The following is a 26,501-nucleotide window of genomic DNA, read 5'->3' on the forward strand; positions in this document are numbered from 1 at the left end:
TGCCAGGAGCAATACCAGGCTAACCTTAATATGAGATGTCGACCTGGTGAAGCTACAACACAGGACTACCTGCATGCTAAAACATAAGCAGCAAGTGATAGACAGAGCTAAGCGATTCCACAACCAATAAATCAGATCTAAGCTCTGTAGTCCTACCACAACCAGCCATGAATGGTGGTGGACAATTAAACAACTCACTGGTGGAGGAGGCTCCACAAATACCCCCATCCAAAGATGGAGGAGGCCAGCACATCTGTGCAAAATGCAAGGTTGAAGCATTCACACAATCTTCAGCCAGAAGTGCTGAGTGAATCCCAACAGTGCAAAAGGAGGCCATTCGGCCCATTTGCACCGACCCTCCGAAAGAGGACTGTATCTAGGCCCACTCCCTCACCCTATCCCGTAACCCCGCCTAACCTTTGGACACTTTGGGGCAATTGATCATAACTAATCCTCCTAACCTTCACATCTTTGAACTGTGGGAGGAAACCGGAGCACCCGGAGGAAACGCACGCAGACACGGGGAGAAAGTGTAAACTCCACATGGACAGTCACCCGAGGCCCTGGTGCTGTGCGGCAGCAGTGCTAACCATTGTGCCACTGTGCTGCCCACTGATGGTCCATCCCGACCTCCTCCGGAGGTCACCAGCATCAGATTCCAGTCTCCAACCAGTCTGATTCACTCCACATGATGTCAAGAAATGGTTGAAGGCACGGGATACTGCAAAGGATCCCTGACAATATTCTGGCAATAGTACTGAAGACCTATGCCCCAGAACTTTCTGTACCCCCAGTCATGCTGTTCAAATACAGCTACAACACTGGCAATGTGGAAAATTGCCCCAGTATGTCCTGTACACAAGAAACAAGACAAATCCAACGCAGACAATTACCGACCCGTGAGTCTACTCTTGATCATCAACAAAGTTATTGAACGGGTCGGTGACAGTGCTATCAAGCAGCACCTACTCAGCAATAACCTGTTTGTTAACACTCAGTTTGAGTTCTCCCAGGATCATGTAGCTGCTGACCTTATTACACATTCTGGACAATCATGAATTGGTTATAGCCTTCTATCTGATGAAGTGATTATGCTATGATGGTCGACTTTATGTTAAACATCGCCTGGTGTGGCTCAGGATCCCCTGTCTGGTACGGCAGTCTCTGCTGCATTGTGCATAGGGAGGTAGTGAACTGAGAAAGTGCAGGATTCGCTGGCCACTGTTTTTTCTGAGCCCTCTTCTCAAGGATATGAGCTAACTGTTCCTGCTGACCTCTTCCTACGTCCTTCCAAACAATCAGCTTCCACAGGTCACAGATGTTGTCGACTGTCTCCCAATTCTCAGTTGTCAATGACCGCAATTGTCATATCCTGCATTCAGGTGTCCTTATTGCAGAGGCAGAGATGTCCAGGATCCAGGGGTGGCCGCATTATACAGATCTTTGGATAGACAGCCATTATCCATCCAATGAACATGGATGAGCCAGTGCAGACATCATTGTTTTAGCAATTAGTGTGTACTGGTGGTGCTAGCACACTCCAGGACATCTGGGTTTAAACCTTGTCCTGAGCCAGGGATGAGGGATTTTAGCTGCAAGCTGGATTGGAGAAGCTGGTGTAGTTTTCCTTGGAGTAAAATATACTGAGGGGGGAATTTTATAGACCAGTACAAGATTAGGAGAGATTTAGATAAGGGAAATGGAAAATCTGTTCCCATTGTTAAAACTCAGTTGGAGGATTGTGCTGTTTCTCTCTCATCTTACTATGCCATGGGTCAGATATCTATTTAAATGATTTTTTCAGCTAGCTACATGAACAAATATGTGCTTTACCCATTAATCTCAGAATGACCACTCAATGCCCAGGTTTTTCAATAAACAAATTATTAGTTTATTATAATACTAGTGTGGTCAAGTAGAGAAATAAATCTTAGTAACATATAGTATGAAATAAAGAAGTATAATAATTATTCTTTCTAAATACCATGGCTGGGATTCTCCGAAATCCCGGCCTAGTGTTGACGCCGGCATAAACACCGGAGTGGTGTACGCCGGCGTCAACGGGCCTCCTCCGGCAATCTAGCGGTCTTCAGGGGGCCAGAACGGCGCCGGAGTGCTGCCTGCTGTGGTGCCGAAAGGCGGCCCTGCACGGCTGACGCAGGTCTGCGCATGAACGCGACGGCCATCTCCGTGCTGGCGCATGTGCGTGGCTGCCATCTCCACGCTGGCGCCAAGCAACATGGCAGAGAGCTACAGCGGGCCCACACAGAAGGAGATAGGCCCCCTCCAGACCGCAGGAGCCCACCGATTGGAAGCCCCCGATCGCGGGTCTGGATCCCGTGGAAGCCCCCCGGGAGTCAAATCCCCTCGCCGCCCCACCAGGACGTCCACCGCAGCCGCGGGTCCGAGCTCCCGCCGGGTGGTACCAGGTTTGAACCACGCCGGCGGGACTCGGCGGGAGTTCAGCTGGTCGCCCATGGAGAATCGCCGCGGGGGCCTCTTTCAGCGGCCCCTGACTGGCACCACAGTGACCGCGCAGGCGCAATTGGCGCCGATTCTCCAGTCGCCGGAGTCAGAGCGGCGTGGATTTTGGGCGGGAACGGTGATTCCCCGAACCGGCGCAGGCTCGGAGAATCCCGAATAGAGGGACTCTGCCAAATGATTAAAAGTAAATGGTTCAAAGGAATTTGATAAATGATGGTATCCTTGAAATGGTGCCCAGGTTATACGGTTAAGTTCTCAGCACTGGTCTGTGAAATCAATGACTCTTGCCTACTTTTTGAGGAAAATTTACAGTCAGTCCATTTCAGAACGTAGTGTTGGCCACGTGTTTTTCGGCCATGTGCCATTCACTGCTGGAGCGATTCTATCTTCTTACTGAATTCCCATTGTAACCAATGCTGCCGGGAAACCCGTTGGCAGTAGTATGCTGCCAGTGAGAAAATTGAATCGCAATGACCGGTGAATTCCGGCCTTGGTTTTTTTCAAAGCCGTGAACCGTCATGTTTTGAAAATAGGCCACGCAAGTCAACAGATTTCCAGCATCTTTAAAACTGCTTAATTACCTTTTCCTGTGAAATTCTGTCAGTCCCAAGAACAATGGCAACCAGGCTCCCTGAATTAACCATTCTTGGGACAGTGTCTTTTTAAAAAACAAAATTCTTACAGAATGTTCTTAGTCCTTGAAGACGAATGATTTTCCGTGACTGAAGTGTTTATGACACCATTAGTTGACAGTACAAGGTCCAGGAGATACAGATTTACGGTTTTGAGTAAGCTATGGAAGAGGAATGTGAGTAAGGAACATTTTTTTATGCAATTAGTGGTACTGACCTAGAACTCGTTGCTGACGAGGATGATGAAAGCAAAGACAATAAATAATTCCAAAAGAAAATTGGTTGGGCGGTTAAAGGAAATAAAGTTTCAGGGTTATATATCCACCCATAAGACAGTGAAAGTGGAAACTGTTCAGCCTTTTCTGCTGTCCAGCATGTGTTTTCCAGATCTCACCATTCTAGAGGAATGCACTGAGAGCACAGATTGGTAGAATCACAGCTTGGCAGTCAGGTTGCTGTTATTCCACACTCTTTCTCAGCTTGGACACAACAGCTACAGCTTTTCTGATGTATTTGTTGATTTCAGCATCAAGTGTCAGATTGTTGGTGATTACGAAGCCTAGATGTTTGAAGCTATGAACATTCTCCAGTGTCAATGCTGATAGATGACAGGATGGCAACATCCTGGACCAGATTCTGATGGTCAAGCCAAATACTTTACAGGTGTGACAGAATCCATTTGCTGCTGTAGGTGTTCCTCAGTATGGAATGTTAGTGCAGCATCAACAGTGTGGAAAAACTCTCCAATGAGGACTTGGGGCAGGATTCTCCGACCCCCCCATGAATCCTGCCCCTGCTGGCTGCCGAATTCTCCGACACCGAGGATTTGGCGGGGGCGGGAAACGCACCGGTCGGCGGCCTCTAGTAGCGGCTCCCCCCCCCCCCCCCCCCCAGCGATTCTCCGCCCGCAATGGGCCGAGTGGCCGCCCATTTTAGGCCAGTCCTGCCGGCGTAAATTACAACAGGTTCTTACCGGCAGGACTTGGCTGCGTGGGCGGCCTCTGGAGCCCTCAGTGGGGTGGAGGGGGGGGGGGGGGGGGGGGGGGGGCGCGGGGGGATCTGGCCCCGGGAGGTGCCCCCTCGGTATCCTGGCCCGCGATTGGAGCCCACCGATCCGCGGGCGAGCCTGTGCCATGGGGCCACTCTATTCCTCCGGGCCGGCTGCTGTGGACCTCCGCGATGGCCGGCACGGAGATGAACCCCCCCCCCGCGCGTATGTGTTGGGATGACGCCAGCACACGCTGGCACTCCCGCACATGTGCCAACTCACACCGGCCGGCGGAGGCCCTTAGGCGCTGGTTGGCGTGGTGCCAAGCCCCTTCTGCGCGGCCGGCGCGGCGCAAACCACTCCAGCGCCGGCCGAGCCCCTGAAGGTGTGGGGGATTCCGACACCTTTGTGGTGGCCCGACGCCAGCATGGTTCACGCCACTTCTTCACGCCGGAGTCGCCCACCCCGCCGATTCCCGCAGGATCCCGCCCTTGGTGTATCTTTATCTTCGGTCTCAGACTGGCAAGACTGGATTTCTTTCCATTTGTTGTTGTGTTTAAGCGGCCACCCTTAGTAAATGAACTGAAGGTATATGACAGCAGCAAAGAGAACTCTTCAGTTAATAAGTGTTGGTGCTAAAACACAACCCTGTTTGACCCCACTGGGATAGCTGACCTTACACATCAAGTAGCCATGAAAAGAGGAGATAATTTTTCTCCAATAACTTGAACTGACCTCCTCTGCTCATATTGTCAGATGTCTGGGTCAGATTGATGAAGACAATACATAGTGGTCGACTTTGTTCATGGCATTTCTCTTGTAGCTACCGGACGGAAAAGATCACATCAACTGTAGATCTTCCAGTCGTGAAATCACACAGGGATTCTGGGTAGATACATTCAGCCAGGATCTGCAGTCTGACAAGAGCAACAAAAACAAATGCTTTTCCACGATGCTAATCAGCGAGATGCCTCACTAGTTACTGCAACTATTGCAGTCACCCTTGTTCTTGTACATGGTCACAATCTTGGCATCATGCAAATCCTGAGGCACTGCTCCCTCCTGCAGAGATATGAGTGGCACGGTGGCACAGTGTTTAACAATGTTAGCAATGTTGCTTCTCAGCGCCAGGAACACGGGTTCGATTCCCGGCTTGGGTCACCTGTCTGTGTGGATTCTGCACATTCTGCCCATGTCTGCTTGGGTTTCCTCCACGTGCTCTAATTTCCTCCTATAGTCCAAAGATGTGCAGGTTAGGTGGATTGGGCATGCTAAATTGTCTCTTCGTATCCAAAAGATGAGGTGGGGTTACTGGGTTAGGAAGATAGGGTTGAGGTGTGGGCTTGAGTAGGGTGCTCTTTCCAATGGCCAATCAATGGACCAACGGTCAGTTATCAACGTCCTCCTCACCGGTGGGCCAGTGGGCTCTGCCCATCAACCACAGGGGAACCAGCGGGCGTGTCCTCGTCACCGTCCTGCCATGACAGGGTGGCTGACATGTGGCATCTGCGGATGGACTAGCCCCTGCACTCTCTCCCTCTCCCCCTCCCCTCCACTCCCTCCTGCCTCACCCTCCCACCTCCACTCCCTCCCTCTCTGCTCTCACCCTCCCACCTCCACTTACTCCCTCCCTCTCCTCCTCCACTCACTCCCTCCCTCTCCCCTCCCACCTCCATTCCCTCCCTCTCCCTCTCCCACCTCTACTCCCTCCCTCTCCCACCTCCACTTCCTTCCTCTCCCTCCTCCACTCACTCCCTCCCTCTCCTCCTCCACTCACTCCCTCCCTCTCCCCTCCCACCTCCATTCCCTCCCTCTCCCCCTCCCACATCTACTCCCTCCCTCTCCCACCTCCACTTCCTTTCTCCCCCCTCCACTCCCTCCCTCTCCCCCTCCCACCTTCACTCCCTCCCTCCCACCTCCATTCCCTCCCTCTCCACCTCCGACCTCCACTCCCTCCCTCTCCCCCTCCCACCTCCACCCTCCCTCTCCCCCTCCCACCTCCACTCCCTCCCTCTCCCCCTCCCACCTCCACTCCCTCCCTCTTTCCCCTCCCACCTCCGCTCCCTCCCTGTCCCCCTGCCCCCCCCCACCCCACCCCGCCGGCTGCTGCGTTCTTGAGGAAGCCTTCCCCAGTCTGCGGAGACTCCAGGACAGTTCGCTCACCTCCTCACTGCTCAGCGTCAGCCAGCACGACTGGCTGACGACTAGAAAAAGCAGGTGTGAAAGGCGACGGCGTGAACTGGGGTCACGCCGTCGGGACTGCGGCCCATTCGGGCCGGAGAATAGTGGGGGTACCGGAGAATCGCCATTTTGGGTGCCTCGGGCAGTTCTCCAGCTTGCGCCGAGCAGAACCCGACGGGACCGATTTTGCCTGTTGGGACAATCGCGGGAGCGCGTCGGACCAGCGTCACGTGAAAAACTGGCGCGGCCCGCGATTCTCCCAACCGGCATGGCCTCGGAGAATCACGCCCCTCATTTTTCAGTCTGCCTGATGCTGCACATTGCATTCTCTCCTGCAATCTTCATTGAACCAGGGTTGATCCCTGTCTTGGTGGTAATGGTAGAGTGGGGGAGATGCCGGGGGTTACAGGTTGTGGTTGAATACAATTCTGCTGCTGTTGATGGCCCACAGTGCCTCATGGATGCCCTGTCTTTGTTGACCTGGTTAAAAAAGGACCGCGGAATAAAGATGGGGAACATTGAAACACGAACAGGAATCTCGGGAGGACCGTCATCTTCACCGTCTGCACCCTCCCAGCTAATGACAACAGGAGCGCGTCAAAGCTTATTTGATGAACACTACTAATAACTAGATTCAAATCAACTTACTAAGATACAAATATTACAAAATACACTAAGACTATTATTCTATCTGCAGAATTTCTGAAAACATGACTACTCCCTACCCCGCCTAATCACCTACTCCCAGAACCAAGGTATCACGTGATTCACGTAGATGCTCTTGATCTCCATCGAGTGGTTGGAAGAATTCACATCAAATTGTTAAGCCTTCATTTACCATAAAATATACATATTGTCACAATAATCAGCAGGATGTTTCATTGCCCATGTTTGACCCGGTGCCAGGAGACTTAATGGAGTTGATGTTGAGGATTCTCAGAGCAGCTCCCTCTCGACTGTATCCCACTGTGCTGCCACCCCTGCTGGGCCAGTCCTGCTGATGGGACTGGACATACCCAGGAATGGTGATTGTGGTGTCTGGACATTGTCTTCAGATATGATTCCATGAGGACTATGTCAGGCTTGGCTAGACTGTGGGACAGCTCTCCCAATTTTGGCACACTCCCCAGATGTTGCTCAGAAGGACTTTGCAGGGTTGACAGGACTGAGTTTGCCGTTGTTGCTTCCAGTACCTAGGTCGCTGTTGGTCTGTCCAGTTTTATACTTGTTGGACCACATAATGGTTTGAGACAACTGAATGGCTTGCTGGGCCATTTGAGAATCAACCACCTTGCTATGGGTCTGGAATCACATGTAGACCAGACTAGGTAAGGTTGACAGATTACCTTTCCTAAAGGACATTAATGGACCAGATGGGTTTTACAATGATTGACAATGGTTTCACGGTCTTTATTAGGCTTATTAATTCCAGATTTTTTATTGAATTCAAATTTCAAATCCCAGGTGCCCAGGGAATTAACCTGGTCTGCGAATTACTAGTCCAGTGACAATACCACTACGTCACCGTCTCTCCTGTTACAGGGAGAAGGCAGGAGAATGGCACTCGGGTGAGTTGCTCATTCAGAGAGCTGGTGCTGACATGATGGCCACCTTCCATGCTGTAATAGTGCAGTGTCCTTCACTACATTGGTGTCCAATCACATTCACTGGATCAAACAGTGCAGGCTCTTATTTTCTGCATTAATTGTCTTTTCTTGATGAAACCAATGTGGATGAAGTGAGATGAAGATTTCCCTCAGATTACTGCCTGACAGGAAGTTAAACTCAGAATGATAAACAGTCTATCCCCATATCCCCTGGGCGGGGGTTAAGAATGGGGATTGTGTCCTTTCCAGTCTGTTTCCCCTTGTGAAGATGTTCCGAATGTTGACCTGTGATGGGACAGCCCTGTCTCTGGGGATAGAACATAGAACACTACAGCGCAGTACGGGCCCTTCGGCCCTCGATGTTGCGCCGACCTGTGAAACCATCTGAAGCCTATCTGACCTACACTATTCCATTTTCATCCATATGTCTATCCAGTGACCACTTAAATACCCTTAAAGTTGGCGAGTCTACTACTATTGTAGGCAAGGCGTTCCACACCCCTACTACTCTCTGAGTAAAGAAACTGCCTTGACATCTGTCCGATATCTCTCACCCCTCAATTTAAAGCTATGTCCCCTCGTGTTGGTCATCACCATCCGAGGAAAAAGACTCTCACTGTCCACCCTATCTAACCCTCTGACTATCTTATATGTCTCTATTAAGTCACCTCTCAGCCTTCTCCTCTCTAACGAAAACAACCTCAATTCCCTGAGCCTTTCCTCGTAAGACCTTCCCTCCATACCAGGCAACATCCTAGTAAATCTCCTCTGAACCCTTTCCAAAGCTTCCACATCCTTCCTATAATGTGGTGACCAGAACTGCACGCAGTACTCCAGGTGTGGCCGCACCAGAGTTATGTACAGCTGCAGCATGACCTTGTGGTTCCGAAACTCAATCCCCCTGCTTATAAAGGCTAGCACACCATATGCCTTCTTAACAGCCCTATTAACCTGGGTGGCAACTTTCAGGGATTTATGTACCTGGATGCCGAGATCTCTCTGTTCATCTTCATGGATGATGTCCATGGAGCTCTAACTGTGTGTGAGGCCTGTTCCACTGAAGTGTTTCACTACAGCTAACCTCAGGGAGCCGGATCATCAACTCACAGGAGAAGCAAAGTGACTGAGCTACTTAGCACCAATGTTAGAAATGTGACTACCAGAAGAGAATGTCTCTCAGCAACAGATGACAAACTGGTGACCTAAAGTTCCTATTGGCTAACAGTCGAGCTGTTAACATTATTACTGAGCTTGTCGATGCTCAGGATGATCAGCTGCCCAAACAGAAGCTGTGGGTTTTGTGTGTTACTGTCTGCTCTCACACAACTTACCCTTACTTGGAAATATTCTTTGGAACAGTTTTGAGTCAAACCAAAACTGAAATAACTTCCTGTTTCACTCATTACATTCACTTATTGCTGATGATAAGAGGCACATAGAGTATAAGAGCAAAGAGGCTGTGCTGAACATACAAGTTCATTATTGTGCACAGTTCTGGACGCCACACTAAAGGAAGGATGTGAACACATTGGAGAGAGTGCAGAAGAGGGAAACTTCAGTTATGATGATAGATTGGAGAGGTTGGAGTGTTCTCCTTCGAGAGAAGAAAACTAAGAACAGATTGGATAAACATAAGAACGTAAGAACTAGGAGCAGGAGTAGGCCATACGGCCTCTCAAGCCTGCTCCACCATTCAATGAGATCATGGCTGATCTTTTGTGGACTCAGCTCCACTTTCCAGCCTGAACACCATAACCCTTACACCCTTTATTCTTCAAAAAACTATCTATCTTTACCTTAAAAACATTTAATGAAGGAGCCTCAACTGCTTCACTGGGCAAGGAATTCCATAGATTCCCAACCCTTTGGGTGAAGGAGTTCCTCCTAAACTCAGTCCTAAATCTACTTCCCCTTATTTTGAGGCTATGCCCCCTAGTTCTGCTTTCACCCGCCAGTGGAAACAACCTCCTGCATTTATCATATCTATTCCCTTCATAATTTTAAATGTTTCTATAAGATCCCCCCGCATCCTTCTAAATTCCAACGAGTACAGTCCCAGTCTACTCAACCTCTCCTCGTAATCCAACCCCTTCAGCTCTTTTGAAGATGTTCAAAATCATGAATGGGCTAGACAGAGTAGAATGGGAGAAACTGGGACCACTAGTGAAAAGATTGAGAACGAGAGGACACAGATTTAAAGTGATTTGCAAAAGTAGTGATGTCAGAAAAAACTTTTCATACAGCGAGTGGTTCGGGTCTGGAACAGTGAAAGTAGGTTCAATTGAGGCATTCAAGAGGGCATGAGATGGTTACTTGAATAGAAACAATATGGGGGAGGTGTTGGTGTAGTGGTATCACTACAAAGAAACCGCTGCAAAGAAACTGGAATCAACCTTGGCACTGGAAACGACAACGGCAAAACGAGCCCTGCTGACCCTGCAAAGTCCTCCTTACTAACATCTGGTGGCGTGTCCCAAAATTGGGAGAGCTGTCTCACATATTAGTGAAGCAACAGTCTGACAGAATCATACTGACAGAATCATACCTTACAGACAATGTCCCAGACACCATTATCACCATTCCTGGGTTTGTCCTGTCTCACCGACAGGACAGACACAGGAGAGATGGCGATGATGGAACCATCAATTCATCAGACACGTGTTTCCAAAGTGAATCTTGGCTTTAATCGACTTACTTCAGAGCCAGCCTGTTACCTGTCGATGAACTCGTAGTGACCCAGGCTGACTCTGAACACGGATACTTATACAGCTGCACTCGGGGGAGGAGTCGTGGGCGGAACCAAAGGTGGAGCCCAGTATAAGTTCCTCAGTGCTCCCAGCGCTACTCCCCCTAGTGGTAGGATGGTGCTACTGTGCTTACAATAACAGTGTGAATTATTATATACATTCATATATTACATTCACCACATTCACCCCCTGCAAAAAAATCAAGTCCGGCGGGGGTGGTGGTCTAGTCTATAACGTCAGTCTGTCCGGCGGTCGGATTGTCCGCTGAGACCTGCAGAGCACCGGGGTTGCAGCCTCTTGCGGTGGCTGGACGGGTGTAGTGTGTTGGGGTACGATGGCGTACTCCAGGGAGGGTTGTCTTCGAGCTTCATACTCCCCTGGTTCAACCGGGGACTGGGGGGGCTGGGCGCTGGCCGGCGCGGGTACGCGGGACTGGTGGAGCGAGCTCGTGGGCTCGGGAGCGCAAGGGGGCGGCAGCATGGGGTGTAGGGTGAGAGGTCCTTCTGCGGGGGTAGAGGGGGCGCTGGATCCGGCGGGTGCCAGATCCCGGAGGGATACAGTGTACTGACGGCCATCAGGGAACTCGACGAATGCGTACTGGGGGTTGCAGTGGAGCAGGCGCACCTTCTCAACAAGGGGGTCGGTTTCGTGTGCCCTGACGTGTTTTCTCAGGAGTACGGGGCCCGCCGTCCTCAGCCATGCTGGAAGTGAGACCCCCGTGGTAGTGCCCCTGGTAAAAATGAGGAGCCTCTCGGGAGGTGTCTGGTTGGTCGTCGTACACAAAAGGGACCTAATAGCATGGGGCGCGTCTGGGAGGACTTCCTGCCACTGGGAGACTTGGAGCTTTCTAGACCGGAGGGTCAGTAGGACGGTCTTCCAGACCGTCGCATTCTCCCTTTCCACCTGCCCGTTCCCCCTGGGATTGTAGCTGGTAGTCCTGCTCGAGGCAATGCCCTTTTCGAGCAGGTACTGACGCAGCTCGTCGCTCATGAAGGACGAACCCCGGTCGCTGTGCACGTAGCTGGGGAAACCAAACAGGGTGAAGATACTATGCAGGGCCCTAATAACTGTGTGGGAGGTCATGTCGGGGCACGGGATAGCGAATGGAAAGCGGGAGAACTCGTCTACGACGTTTAAGAAATAAACGTTCTTGTTAGTTGAGGGGAGTGGCCCTTTGAAATCAACCGTGAGGCATTCAAAGGGCCTAGAAGCCTTGACCAGGTGGGCCCTGTCTGGTCTATAGAAGTGCAGTTTGCACTCCGCACAGATCGGGCAATCTCTGGTGACCGCTTTTACCCCCTCGTTGGAGAAAGGTAGGTTTCGGGCCTTGATGTAGTGGGCGAGCCAGGTGACCCCCGGGTGGCAGAGGTCATTGTGGATGACTTTCAATCAGTCAATCTGCGCGCTGGCGCATGTCCCGCGGGATAGGGCATCCGGAGGCTCGTTGAGCTTCCCGGGTCGATATTTGATATCATAATTGTAGGTGGAGAGTTCGATCCTCCACCTCAGAATTTTATCGTTTTTTATTTTGCCCCTTTGCGAGTTGTCGAACATAAAGGCAACCGATCTTTGGTCGGTGATGAGGGTGAACCTCCTACCTGCGAGGTAGTGCCTCCAGTAACGGATAGACTCCACAATGGCTTGTGCTTCTTTCTTGACTGAGGAGTGTCGGAGTTCTGAAGCGGAGAGGGTTCGGGAGATAAATGCGACTGGTCTCCCTGCCTGATTTAGTGTGGCTGCTAGAGCTACCTCTGAGGCATCGCTCTCTACCTGAAATGGGGTGGATTCATCCACCGCCTGCATGGCCGCTTTGGCGATGTCCTCCTTGATGCCGTCGAAGGCCTGGCGCGCCTCGGCTGACAGGGGGAATTGTGTGGTCCTAAAGAGTGGGCGGGCTTTGTCCGCATATTGAGGGACCCACTGGGCGTAGTAGGAAAAAAATCCCAAGCACCGTTTGAGGGCCTTGGGGCAATGGGGGAGGGGGAGTTCTAAGAGGGGGCGCATACGGTCCGGGTCTGGGCCCTGGACTACGTTTTCTACAACATAGCCGAGGATGGCTAGTCTGGATGTGCGGAAAACGCATTTCTCCTTTTTGTATGTGAGGTTCAGTTTCTGTGCCGTCTGGAGAAAATGGTGGAGGTTGGCGTCGTGGTCCTGCTGGTCATAGCCGCAGATGGTGACGTTGTCCAAGTACGGAAACGTGGCCCGCAGCCCGTACTGGTCCACCATTCGGTCCATTGCTCGTTGGAACACCGAGACCCCATTAGTGACGCCGAAAGGGACCCGGAGGAAATGGAAGAGGCGGCCATCGGCCTCGAATGCCGTGTAGTGGCAGTCCTCCGGGCGGATTGGGAGCTGGTGGTATGCAGACTTCAGATCCACCGTGGAGAAGAGCCGGTACTGGGCGATCTGGTTTACCATGTCTGTAATTCTGGGGAGGGGATACGCGTTGAGGAGCATAAATCTATTTATGGTCTTGACTATAGTCGACAGCCATGCGGAATTTTCCCCAGTCTTAACGACCACCACCTGAGCTCTCCAGGGACTATTGCTGGCCTCTATAACCCTCTCACTGAGTAGCCTTCGGACCTCTGCTCTGATAAATACCCTATCCTGCAGGCTATACCGCCTGCTACGAGTGGCTACGGGTTTACAGTCCTTAGTGAGATTGGCAAAGAGAGGAGGGGGGGATTCGCAGCGTAGCGAGGCTGCAGATCGCGAGTGGGGGCAGGGGCCCTCCGAAGCTGAGGGTGAGGCTCTTGAGGATACACTGGAAGTCTAGGCCTAATAAGAGTGGCGCGCAGAGTTCGGGCAAAACGTAGAGTTTAAACTTCGAGTAACTAGCGCCTCGGATTGTGTGTCGAGGCGGTGCGCCCCTGGATCTGGACCGAGTGGGAGCCTGAAGCGAGCGCGATAGTTTGCTGCACGGGGAAAATGGGGAGCGAACAGCGTCTTACCAGGTCTGGATGTATGAAGCTCTCTGTGCTCCCGGAGTCAAAGAGGCATGGCGTTTTGTACCCGTTGATGTGGACCTCTGCCATCGAGTTTTGTAGGTTCTTTGGTCGTGATTGGTCCAGGGTGACCGCGCTGAGTTGCGGGTAGTCGGCGGCTCGATCAGCTGTGCTGGAGTGGCCCCGTGATGACAGCCCTCTGAGTTCATAGTCTTGTTCGAATTCCTCCGCTGAGTTGTCCGAGCGCGGAGATGCCGATCGGGCCCGTGGATCGCACGTGGCGGAGGATGGCGTCCAAGATGGCGGCCCCCATGAGTCGGTGCGTAGGCCGCAGCATTTCGGGCCCCGTGGGGCTGAGAGTGCAGGGAGCGGTTACTGCGAGTCGCTGGAGAGTTGGAAGCTGGGGCCCTTTTAGCGAGGCACACTCTAGCGTAATGGCCTTTCCGCCCGCAGCGACTGCAGGTCGCATTGCGGGCCGGGCAGTGCTGCCGCGGGTGCTGGTTCTGGCCGCAGAAATGGCAGGCTGGAGCAGCATAGTGGCTGGCTGGGGCAGCATGGTGGCTGGCTGGGGCAGCATGGTGGCTGGCTGGGGCAGCACAGTGGCTGGCTGGGGCAGCACAGTGGCTGGCTGGGGCAGCATGGTGGCTGGCTGGAGCAGCATAGTGGCTGGCTGGGGCAGCATGGTGGCTGGCTGGGGCAGCACAGTGGCTGGCTGGAGCAGCATAGTGGCTGGCTGGAGCAGCATAGTGGCTTGCTGGGGCAGCACAGTGGCTGGCTGGGGCAGCATGGTGGCTGGGCGGCCACGTAGCACAGGCCTGGGGGAGTCGCTGGTCGGGGGCCCATAATGGGGTCGCAGGGTCCGCGGGGAACGAGTTAAGGCTGCGGAAAGATACCTCCATCGTGGTCGCTGCTTCCACAGTCTTTTCTAAGTCCTGGGCCCCCTTTCCCAGCAGTCGTTGGCACACATAGTTAGACCGGAGGGCCGCTACGATAACATCGCGTACCGCCAATTCCCTGTGTTCAGCCGCGGTAACCGCTTGGTAATTACAGTCATTGGATAAATTGTTAAGTTCTCTTAGGAATTCTGCTAGCGATTTCATAGGCCACTGACGACGAGTCGTAAACACATGGCGAGCGTAAACTTCATTAACAGGCCTTACACACATTTTTTCGAGAACTGCTAGCGCCGCAGTATATGAACTGGCCGAGTTTAGTTGTGTTGAGATTCTATGGCTCACCCTCGCGCGCAGTAGACTCAGCTTCTGATCCTCTGTAGTTTCGGCTGTGCTTGCTTCGGCTAGGTAGGCCTTGAAGCACCGCATCCAGTGGGAGAAGATTTCTTTAGCCTCTGCATCCTGCGGGTTGAGTTCCAGGCGTCCTTGCTTGAGGGCCGATTCCATAATCGATCTTTACTGTTCTTAAGTTGATTAAATTGATGGAACCATCAATTCATCAGACACGTGTTTCCGAAGTGAATCTTGGCTTTAATCGACTTACTTCAGAGCCAGCCTGTTACTGTCGATGAACTCGTAGTGACCCAGGCTGACTATGGACACGGATACTTATACAGCTGCACTAGGGGGAGGAGTCGTGGGCGGAACCAAAGGTGGAGCCCAGTACAAGTTCCTCAGTGCTCCCAGCGCTACTCCCCCTAGTGGTAGGATGGCGCTACTGCGCTTACAATAACAGTGTGAATTATTATATACATTCATATATTACATTCACCACAGGCGACACATTGTATACAGTCAGGAGGGAGTTACTCTGGGAGTCCTCAACATCGACTGTGGACCCCATGACATCTCATGGCTTCAGGTTAAACATGGGCAAGGTAATCTCCAGCGATTACTTCTCCATGTTGAACATCACTTGGAGGAAGCACTGAAGATGTCAAGAGCACAGAATGTACTCTGCGTGAGGGACTTCAATGCCTATCACCAACTGTGGCTCGGTATTGCCACCACAGACTGAGCTGGCCAGGGCCTAAAGGACATAATTGCTGAACACAACTGTTGGTCTGTAACAAGTGTTGGAGGAACCAACAAGAGGGTAAAACATACTAGACCTCATCCTCACCAACTTGCCTGTTGCAGATGCAACTGTCCATGACAGCATCGGTAGAAGCAATCACCATACAGTCATATAAGACCATAAGACCATTAGACATAGGAGCAGAATTAGCCACTCGGCCCATCGAGTCTGCTCCGCCATTCAATCATGGCTGATATTTTTCTCATCACCATTCTCCTGACTTCTCCCCTTAACCCCTGATCCCCTTATTAATCAAGAACCTATCTATCTCTGTCTTAAAGACGCTCAGTGAATTGGCCTCCACAGCCTTCTGGGGAAAGGAGTTCCATAGATTCACCACCCTCTGGCTGAAGAAATTCCTCCTCATCTCTGTTTTAAAAGATCATCCCTTTAGTCTGAGATGGTATCCTCTGGTTCTAGTTTTTCCTACAAGTGGAAACATCCTCTCCACATCCACTCTATCCAGGCCTCGCAGTATCCTGTAAGTTTCAATAAGATCCCCCCTCATGCTTCTAAACTCCAACGAGACCCTGAGTCCTCAACCGTTCCTCATATGACAAGCTCTTCATTCCAGGGATCATTCTTGTGAACCTCCTCTGGACCCTTTCCAAGGCCAGCACATTCTTCCTTAGATACGGGACCCAAAACTGCTCAAAATACTCAAATTGGGGTCTGACCAGAGCCTGAGACAGCTTCAGGACGACATCCCTGGTCTTGTATTCTCGCTCTCTTGACACGAATGCTAACACTGTATTTGCCTTCCTAACTGCCGACTGAACCTGCACGTTAACCTTAAGAGAATCGTGAACAAAGACTCTCAAGTCCCTTTTTGCTTCTGATTTCCTCAGCATTTCCCCATTTAGAAAGTAGTCTATGCCTCCATTTCTCCTTCCAATGTGCATAACCGCACACTTTACCACATTGTTTTCTTGTGGAGACAAAGTCCTGTCTTCACAATGAGGATATCCTCAATTGTGTTTTGTGGTACTACCAATGTGCTACATGGGATATATTCCGACCAGATCTAGCAACTCAAGACTGGGCATCCACGAGGCACTGTGGGCCATCAGCAGCAGAATTGTATTAAACCACATGACCCAGCATATTCCCCACTCTACCATTACCACCAAGCCAGGTTATCAATCCTGGTTCAATGAAGAGTGCAGGAGAGCATGCCAGGAGCAACATCAGGCATACTCAAAATGAAGAAGCGACAACACAGGACTACATGTGTGCCAAACAGCATAAGCAGCAAGTAATAGACAGCTAAGCAAATTGATAACCAACACATCAGATCTAACTCCACATCCAGCCATGAACGGTGATGGACTACCGGTGCCACGTGCAAGTGAGGCAAGGAACAGAGAGCGAGTGCAACTGAACATGTGGCTACAGGGCTGGTGCAGGAGGGAAGGCTTCAGACATGTGGATCATTGGGATATCTTCTGGGGAAGGTGTGACCTGTGCATGAAGGACGGATTGCACCTAAACTGGAGGGGCACCAATATCCTGGTTGGGAGGTTAGCTAGAGCTCTTTAGGAGGGTTTAAACTAGTTTGGCAGGAGATGGGAACCAGAGCTATGGATCAGTTGATAGGGGAGCTGTTGAACAGGCAGAAATAGTACGCAGCAAGTCTGTGAGGAAGGATAGACAGTTAATAGGGCAAAGTTGCACTCAGTGGAATGGGTTCAAGTGTGTCTGTTTCAATGCAAGGAGTCAGGAATAAGGGAGATGAACTTTGAGCATGGATCAGTTATAGAACATAGAACATAGAACACTACAGCACAGTACGGGCCCTTCGGCCCTCGATGTTGCGCCGACCTGTGAAACCATCTGAAGCCTATCTGACCTACACTATTCCATTTTCATCCATATGTCTATCCAGTGACCACTTAAATGCCCTTAAAGTTGGCGAGTCTACTACTGTTGCAGGCAGGGCGTTCCACACCCCTACTACTCTCTGAGTAAAGAAACTGCCTCTGACATCTGTCCTATATCTATCACCCCTCAATTTAAAGCTATGTCCCCTCGTGTTGGTCATCACCATCCGAGGAAAAAGATTCACTGTCCACCCTATCTAACCCTCTGAGTATCTTATATGTCTCTATTAAGTCACCTCTCAGCCTTCTCCTCTCTAACGAAAACAACCTCAATTCCCTGAGCCTTTCCTCATAAGACCTTCCCTCCATACCAGGCAACATCCTAGTAAATCTCCTCTGAACCCTTTCCAAAGCTTCCACATCCTTCCTATAATGTGGTGACCAGAACTGCACGCAGTACTCCAGGTGAGGCCGCACCAGAGTTATGTACAGCTGCAGCATGACCTTGTGGCTCCGAAACTCAATCCCCCTACTGATAAAGGCTAGCACACCATATGCCTTCTTAACAGCCCTATTAACCTGAGTGGCAACTTTCAGGGATTTATGTACCTGGATGCCGAGATCTCTCTGTTCATCTACACTACCAAGAATCTTGCCATTAGCCCAGTACTCTGCATTCCTGTTACTCCTTCCAAAGTGAACCACCTCACACTTTTCCGCATTAAACTCCATCTGCCACCTCTCAGCCCAGCTCTGCAGCTTATCTATGTCCCTCTGTATCCTATAACATCCTTCAGCACTATCCACAACTCCACCGACCTTCATGTCATCTGCAAATTTACTAACCCATCCTTCTACACCCTCTTCCAGATCATTTATAAAAATGACAAACAGCAGTGGCCCCAAAACAGATCCTTGCGGTACACCACTAGTAACTGAACTCCAGGATGAACATTTGCCATCAACCACCACCCTCTGTCTTCTTTCAGCTAGCCAATTACTGATCCAAACTGCTAAATCAACTTCAATTCCATACTTCCTTATTTTCTGCAATAGCCTACCGTGGGGAACCTTATCAAACGCCTTACTGAAATCCACATACACCACATCAACAGCTTTACCCTGATCCACCTGTTTGGTCACCTTCTCAAAAAACTCAATAAGGTTTGTGACATGACCTACCCTTCACTAAACCGTGTTGACTATCGCTAATCAACTTGTTCTTTTCAAGGTGATTATAAACCCTATCTCTTATAACCTTTTCCAACATTTTACCCACAACCGAAGTAAGGCTCACAGGTCTATAATTACCAGGGTTGTCTCTACTCCCCTTCTTGAACAAGGGGACAACATTTGCTATCCTCCAGTCTTCCGGCACTATTTCTGTCGACAAAGACGACATAAAGATCAAGGACAAAGGCTCTGCAATCTCCTCCCTGGCTTCCCAGAGAATCCTAGGATAAATCCCATCTGGCCCAGGGGACTTATCTATTTTTTCCAAAATTGCTAACACCTCCTCCTTTTGAACCTCAATTCCATCTAGCCTGGTTGACTGAACCTGAGTGTTCTCCTCGACAACATTGTCTTTCTCCAGTGTAAACACTGACGAAAAATATCCATTTAACGCTTCCCCTATCTCCTCTGATTCCACACACAACTTTCCACTACTATCCTTGATTGGCCCTAATCTTACTCTAGTCATTTTTTTGTTCCTGATATACCTATAGAAAGCCTTAGGGTTTTCCTTGATCCTATCCGCCAACGACTTTTCATGTCCTCTCCTCGCTCTTCTTAACTCTCCCTTTAGGTCCTTCCTGGCTAACTTGTAACTCTCAAGTGCCCTAAGTGAGCCTTCATGTCTCATCCTAACATAAGCCTTCTTCTTCCTCTTGACAAGTGCTTCAACTTCCTTAGTAAACCACGGTTCCCTTGCTCGACAACTTCCTCCCTGCCTGACAGGTACATACTTATCAAGGACACGCAGCAGCTGTTCCTTGAAAAAGCTCCACATTTCGATTGTACCCATCCCCTGCAATTTCCTTCCCCATCCTATACATCCTAAATCTTGCCGAATAGCATCATAATTGCCTTTCCCCCAGCTATAATTCTTGCCTTGCGGTATATACCTATCCCTGCCCATTGCTAAAGTAAACATAACCGAGTTGTGATCACTATCACCAAAGTGCTCACCTACATCTAAATCTAACACCTGGCCGGGTTCATTACCCAGTACCAAATCCAATGTGGCCTCGCCCCTTGTTGGCCTGTCTACATACTGTGTCAGAAAACCCTCCTGCACACACTGCACAAAAACTGACCCATCTATAGTACTCGAACTATAGTATTTCCAGTCAATATTTGGAAAGTTAAAGTCCCCCATAACAACTACCCTGTTACTCTCGCTCCTGTCGAGAATCATCTTTGCAATCCTTTCCTCTACATCTCTGGAACTATTCGGAGGTCTATAGACAACTCCAAACAGGGTGACCTCTCCTCTACTGTTCCTAACCTCGGCCCATACTACCTCAGTAGACTGATGCAAGTGCACCTTCAACTTACGCTGACCGCACTGCACGTATGCAAATCTCCCCGGAACAGCCAATCAGAAGCTCTGCTCTGCTGCCCTCTGCTGGATTCTTGGAACTATGATGTTGTGGCCATTACGGAGACATGGGTTTCACAGGGGCAGGAATGGTTGTTAGATGTTCTGGGGTTTAGATGTTTTCAGAAGAATAGGGAGGGAGGTAAAAGAGGAGGGGGAGTGGCACAGTTAATTAGGGAATGCATCACAGCTGCATTGTCATGGAGAGGGAGAGGAACACACAGTCTGGGAAGGTATTTAATTGGGGAAGAGGAAATTCTACTGCTATTAGACAGGAGCTCAGGGGCATAAAATGGGAACAATTGTTCTTGGGGAAATGCACAACAGTAATGTGAGGGTGTTTAAGGACCACTTCCTGTGAGTGCTGGATAGTTTTGTTCCACTGAGACAAGGAAGGTGCGGTGAAGGAGCCTTGGATGACAAGAGAAGTGGAGCTTCTAGTCCAGAGAAATAAGGAAGCTCATGTAAGGTTGAGGAAGCAAGGATCTGACTTCCGGTTGCGGCTATACCTGGGTAGGTTGCACGGTCGGCAGCTCCCACCGATAACGGACTTTTGGGCCCTTTTAAGGAGCCTCAGCGGCATTTGTTCGACGATTCCCGGTGTGGGAAGGTAGCAGTGAGGGTCCCCCAGCACTGTATGGAGTGGACCAGGAACGGAGCGGTCAAAAATGTGGCTTTAGAGCAGAGAGGAGAACGGGTGTGAAAAACCAAGATGGCGGCGGGTGGGGACCAGGCAGCGTGGGCCCAGTGGTCTCGGAAGCAGCAGGAGTTTTTAAAAAGCTGCTTTGCAGACTTGAAGGCAGAGATGTTGGCCCCTAAGAAGGCGTTGAATGAAAGGTTGGTGGAGACCCAGAAGATGCAGGGGACGGCAATCAAGGAGATGCAGCAGAAGTTCTCTGACATTGAGGACGAGATTCTGGGCCTGGCGGTGAGAGTGGAAGCGCACGAGGCGCTTCACAAAAAATGGCAGGGGTAGCTGGAGGATCTGGAGAATAGGTCGAGGAGGCAGAACCTGCGGATTCTGGGTCTCCCTGAAGGCGTGGAGGGGTCGGATGCTGGGGCGTATGTGACCATGATGCTGAGCACGCTGATGGGTGTGGGAGCCTTCCCGCGCCCCCTGGAGCTGGATGGGGTGCACAAGAGTCCTGGCCAGGATGCAGAGGGCGAACGAACCGCCGAGTGTGATGGTGGTCAGGTTCCACCGCTTCACCGACAGGGAGTGTGTCCTGCGATGGGCGAAGAAGGAGCGGAGTAGCAGGTGGGAGAATACTGAGATCCGTATTTATCAGGACTGGAGTGCAGATCTGGCCAAGAAGCGGGCAGGATTCAACTGGGCTAAGGCCACGGGAAGGGGGTGAAGTTCGGGCTGCTATAGCCGGCGAGACTGTGGGTCACATACCAGGACCGACACCACCATTTTGATACCCCGGATGAGGCATGGACTTTCATCCAAAAGGAGAAGCTGGACTTGAATTAATGGTTTGAAGTATGTTATGATGGATGTTGGTGAGGGAGAGGGGGCGATGCTTGTTTGGGTGGGGTTTTTCCCCGTGTTTTCTTGGGAATGGGTGGGCCCGGGGCCCTGGGGATTGGGGTGAGGTTGTAGTTGAAAGGAGCTGCGCCATAGGGGGTGGGGTTGGCCCAGGCAGGGAGCGCGGCTTTTTCCCGCGAAATGGTGGGGGCGATACCTGAAGTGGGGGGGGGGGGGGGGGCGGCACTGTGTTCGATGTCCGCATTGGTTTATGTGGGGTGTAGGGGAGGGATCTTTTAGATCATAGAATTTACAGTGCAGAAGGAGGCCAATCGGCCCATCGAGTCTGCACCGGCTCCTGGAAAGAGCACCCTACCCAAGGTTAACACCTCCACCCTATCCCCATAACCCAGTAACCCCACCCAACACTAAGGGCAATTTTGGACACTACGGGCAATTTATCATGGCCAATCCACCTAACCTGCACATCTTTGGACGGTGGGAGGAAACCAGAGCACCCGGAGGAAACCCACGCACACACGGGGAGGATGTGCAAACTCCACACAGACAGTGACCCAAGCCGGAATTGAACCTGGGACCCTGGAGCTGTGAAGCGATTGTGCTAACCACAATGCTACCGTGCTGCCTACACAATGCTACCGTGCTGCCTACACTTTGGTGGGGGGGAGGGCTGGTGATCTGGATGGGAAATCCAAAAGGGGATTGGAGGCAGAGGCGGGAACGGCCGGGATCAGCATGACTAAGCTGACATACGGGAGTGCAATGGGGGGGGTAGGGGGGGTTAAGCAGTTGCTTGGCCGGGGGACAGGGAGGGTTGTGGGGGGGAACTGGGTTGCTGCTGTGCTGACTGAGGGGGAGTGATGGTAAGAGGTAGAGTCGGGGCGGGGAGCCTCCGCCTGGGCGGGGGTGGAGAGTGCGGGAGACGCGGGCACGTGGCTGGCCTAAAAAAGGAGATGGCTAGTCGGCAGGGGGCGCAGCGGGTAGCCCCCCAATCCGGCTGATCACGTGGAACGTGAGAGGCTTGAATGGGCCGGTCAAGAGGGCCCGGGTGTTTTTGCACTTAAAGGGGCTGAAGGCAGACGTAGCCATGCTACAGGAAACACACCTGAAGATCGTGGATCAAACTAGGCTGAGGAAGGGATGGGTGGGACAGGTTTTTCACTCAGGGCTGGATGCAAAAAACAGGCGAGTCACCATCCTGGTGAGTAAGCGGATGGCATTTGAGGCGGTGGGTATTGTGGCGGATAAAGGAGGTCGATATGTTATGGTGAGTGATAGGCTGCAGGGGGCCCGGGTGGTGCTGATGAATGTGTATGACCCAAACTGGGACGATGCAGGGTTTATGAAGCGGATGTTGAGTCGAATCCCGGATGTGAAGGCAGGTAGTTTGATAATGGGGGGGGGGGGGGGGGGGGGGACTTCAATACGGTTCTGGACCCAACACTGGATCGGTCTAGATCGAGGTCGGGTAAGAGGCCGGCAGCGGCTAAGGTTCTGAGGGGGTTTATGGACCAGATGGGGGGGAGTGGATCCGTGGAGATTTGCTAGGCCAAAGGCGAGGGAGTTTTCCTTCTTCTCCCATGTACACAAGGCTTACTCACGGATAGATTTTTTTGTGATAAGCAGAGCGCTAATCCCGAGAGTGGAGGGGGTGGAGTATTCGGCCATTGCGATCTCGGACCACGCCCCGCACTGGGTGGACCTGGAGATGGGGGAGGAGAGAGGCCGGCGCCCATTGTGGCGAATGGACGTGGGACTACTGGCAGACGAGGAGGTCTGTGGGCGGGTCCGGGGGTGCATCCAAAGATACATGGAGGCCAATGATAATGGGGAGGTGTCGGTGAGTGTGGTCTGGGAGGCGCTGAAGGCGGTGGTCAGGGGGGAGTTAATTTCAATCAGGGCCCACAGGGAGAAGAGGGAGAGGATGGAGAGGGAAAGATTGGTGGGGGCGATACTGAGGGTGGATAGGAGATATGCTGAATCCACTGAGGAGGAGCTGCTCAAGGAGCGCCGGAGCCTCCAGACGGAGTTTGACTTGCTAACCACGGGGAAGGCTGAGGCCCAGCTGAGGAAGCTACAGGGAGCAGTATATGAGTATGGGGAGAAGGCAAGTCGGATGTTGGCGCATCAGCTGCGGAAGGGGGAGGCGGCTAGGGAGATTGGGGGAATTAGGGATATGAGGGAGAACACGGTGCGGAGTCGAGCTAATATAAACGAGGTCTTTAAGGACTTTTATGGTGAAGTATACGAGTCAGAACCCCCGGAGGGGGGGAAGGGATGCGACAGTTCCTGGACCAACTTAGGTTTCCAAAGATGGAGGAAGGGCGGTTAGAGGGATTGGGGGCTCCGATTGAGATGGAGGAGCTAGTTAGGGGGTTGGGGATTTTGCCGGCGGGAAAGGCCCCGGGGCAGGATGGGTTCCCCATTGAGTTCCACAGGAAGCTCTTGGAGCTGTTGGGCCCGCTGTTGCCGAGAACCTTGTGGCGCTAACAATTATACTCAAAGCCGAGAGACTAGTACAATAGAGGCTTTATTGCTGTACGATGTTGTCCCTCCATCTGCAACAGTAGACTAAGGGTCTGAGCAGCTCTCATACATTTATACATAAGCTCCCTGTGGGCGGAGCTAGCCGGCAGGGGCTGACCGGAGGAACCTGTATTACAGGTACAGGCATACATCCCCCTACTGCAGTACACATAACTACAGTGGTTATCTCACCACATTCACCCCCTGTAAAAAATGAGTCCGGCGGGGTGACATGTAACTCTAATACAAAGCATGCTATTTACAAGAGGGTCCAACAAGGAAAATCAAGAGTCCATCCGGTTAGCAGGTTACAGGTTGAGCCGAATCGGTGGTCGAACGTTCCGCTGTGATCGGCGTAGCTGTGGTGGTGATGTCGGCACAGGCGGTGATGGCAACGATGGTGCAGGTGTTGGCGGTGTTGGTGCTGGCTGCTGGCGGGATGACTCCGAGAGCAAGCCGAAATCTTCCGTGTCCTCCAGGGTGGGCAGGGGGATGAGGGATGGACCTGATGGGGACGAATAGGGGGGCGCTGGGGTTGGCGCAGGAAGGGGTGTGGGCATGGGATCGGCACCTGAGGGAGCCAGGTCCCGGAGCGAGAGTGTCCTGGCGGCCATCGGGGAACTCCACGTAGGCATACTGGGGGTTGGCGTGGAGCAGGCATACCTTGTCCACCAGGGGTTCCGCCTTGTGGTGCCGTACATGCCTACGGAGAAGGACTGGGCCCGGAGTTGTGAGCCAAGTCGGGAGCGACACTTCCTAGGGAAGGCAAAAACACGTTCATGGGGTGTACTGTTAGTTGCGGTGCACAGTAGCAACCGAATGGAATGGAGCGCGTCAGGGAGGACCTGCTGCCAGCGAGCGGCTGGGAGGTTCCTGGACCGTAGGGCCAGCTGGACGGCCCTCCATACCGTCCCGTTCTCCCTCTCTACCTGCCCGTTTCCCCGGGGGTTGTAGCTGGTCGTCCTGCTGGAGGCGATACCCCTGCTGAGCAGGAATTGACGCAGCTCATCGCTCATGAATGAGGATCCCCTGTCACTGTGGATATAGTCGGGGAAACCGAACAGGGCGAAAATGGAATCCAGGGCCTTGATGACGGTGGCAGACGTCATATCTGGGCATGGGATGGCAAAGGGGAACCTAGAAAATTCATCTACCACACTAAGGATGTAGGCGTTGCGGTCGGTGGAGGGAAGGGGCCCTTTGAAGTCCACGCTGAGGCGTTCAAAGGGGCGGGATGCTTTCACCAGGCACGCGCGATCTGGCCGGTAGAAGTGCGGCTTGCACTCCGCACAGATCTGGCAGTCTCTGGTGACTGTCCGTACTTCCTCGACGGAGTAGGGCAGATTGCGGGCTTTGATCAGATGGTACAAGCGAGTGACCCCCGGATGGCAAAGGCTGTCGTGCAAGGCACGGAGCTGGTTCACTTATGCACTGGCACATGTACCTCGGGAGAGGGCGTCTGGGGGCTCGTTGAGCTTGCCGGGGCGATACAAGATCTCGTAGTTAAAGGTGGAGAGCTCGATTCTCCACCGCAAGATTTTGTCATTCTTGATCTTGCCCCGCTGCGTGTTGTTGAACATGAAGGCTACCGACCGTTGGTCAGTGAGGAGAGTGAATCTCCTGCCGGCCAGGTAATGCCTCCAGTGCCGCACAGCTTCAACGATTGCCTGGGCTTCCTTTTCGACAGAGGAATGCCGAATTTCGGAGGCGTGGAGGGTGCGTGAAAAGAATGCCACGGCCAGAGGAATGCCGAATTTCGGAGGTGTGGCGGGTGCGTGAAAAGAATGCCACGGGTCTGCCGGCCTGATTCAGCGTGGCGGCAAGGGCGACATCTGAAGCGTCGCTCTCTACTTGGAAAGGCAGAGTCTCGTCTACGGCGTGCATCCCCGCCCTGGCTATGTCAGATCGAATGCGGGCGAAGGCCTGTTGTGCCTCGGCCGAGAGGGGAAAATGTGTGGACTGGATAAGTGGCCGGACCTTGTCTGCGTATTGCGGGACCCACTGGGCGTAATAAGAGAAAAACCCAAGGCAGCGTTTGAGGGCCTTGGGGCAGTGGGGGATTGGGAGCTCCATGAGGGGGCGCATGCGGTCGGGATCGGGCCCCAGTAGTCCGTTTTGGACTACGTAGCCAAGGATGGCTAAGCGGTCTGTGCGGAACACGCATTTCTCCTTGTTGTACATGAGATTAAGGAGAGATGCGGTGTGGAGGAATTTATAAAGGCTGGCATCATGGTCCTGCTGGTCATGGCCGCAGATGGTGACATTGTCGAGGTACGGGAAGGTGGCCTGCAATCCGTACCGGTCAACCATTCGGTCCATTTCTCGCTGAAAGACCGAGACCCCATTCGTGACGCCGAAGGGAATCCTAAGAAATTGGTACAGACGACCGTCTGCCTCGAAGGCAGTGTAGGGACGGTCCGATTTACGGATGGGGTGCTGG

Source organism: Scyliorhinus canicula, chromosome 13, assembly GCF_902713615.1.
Source record: "Scyliorhinus canicula chromosome 13, sScyCan1.1, whole genome shotgun sequence".
NCBI lineage: Eukaryota > Metazoa > Chordata > Chondrichthyes > Carcharhiniformes > Scyliorhinidae > Scyliorhinus > Scyliorhinus canicula.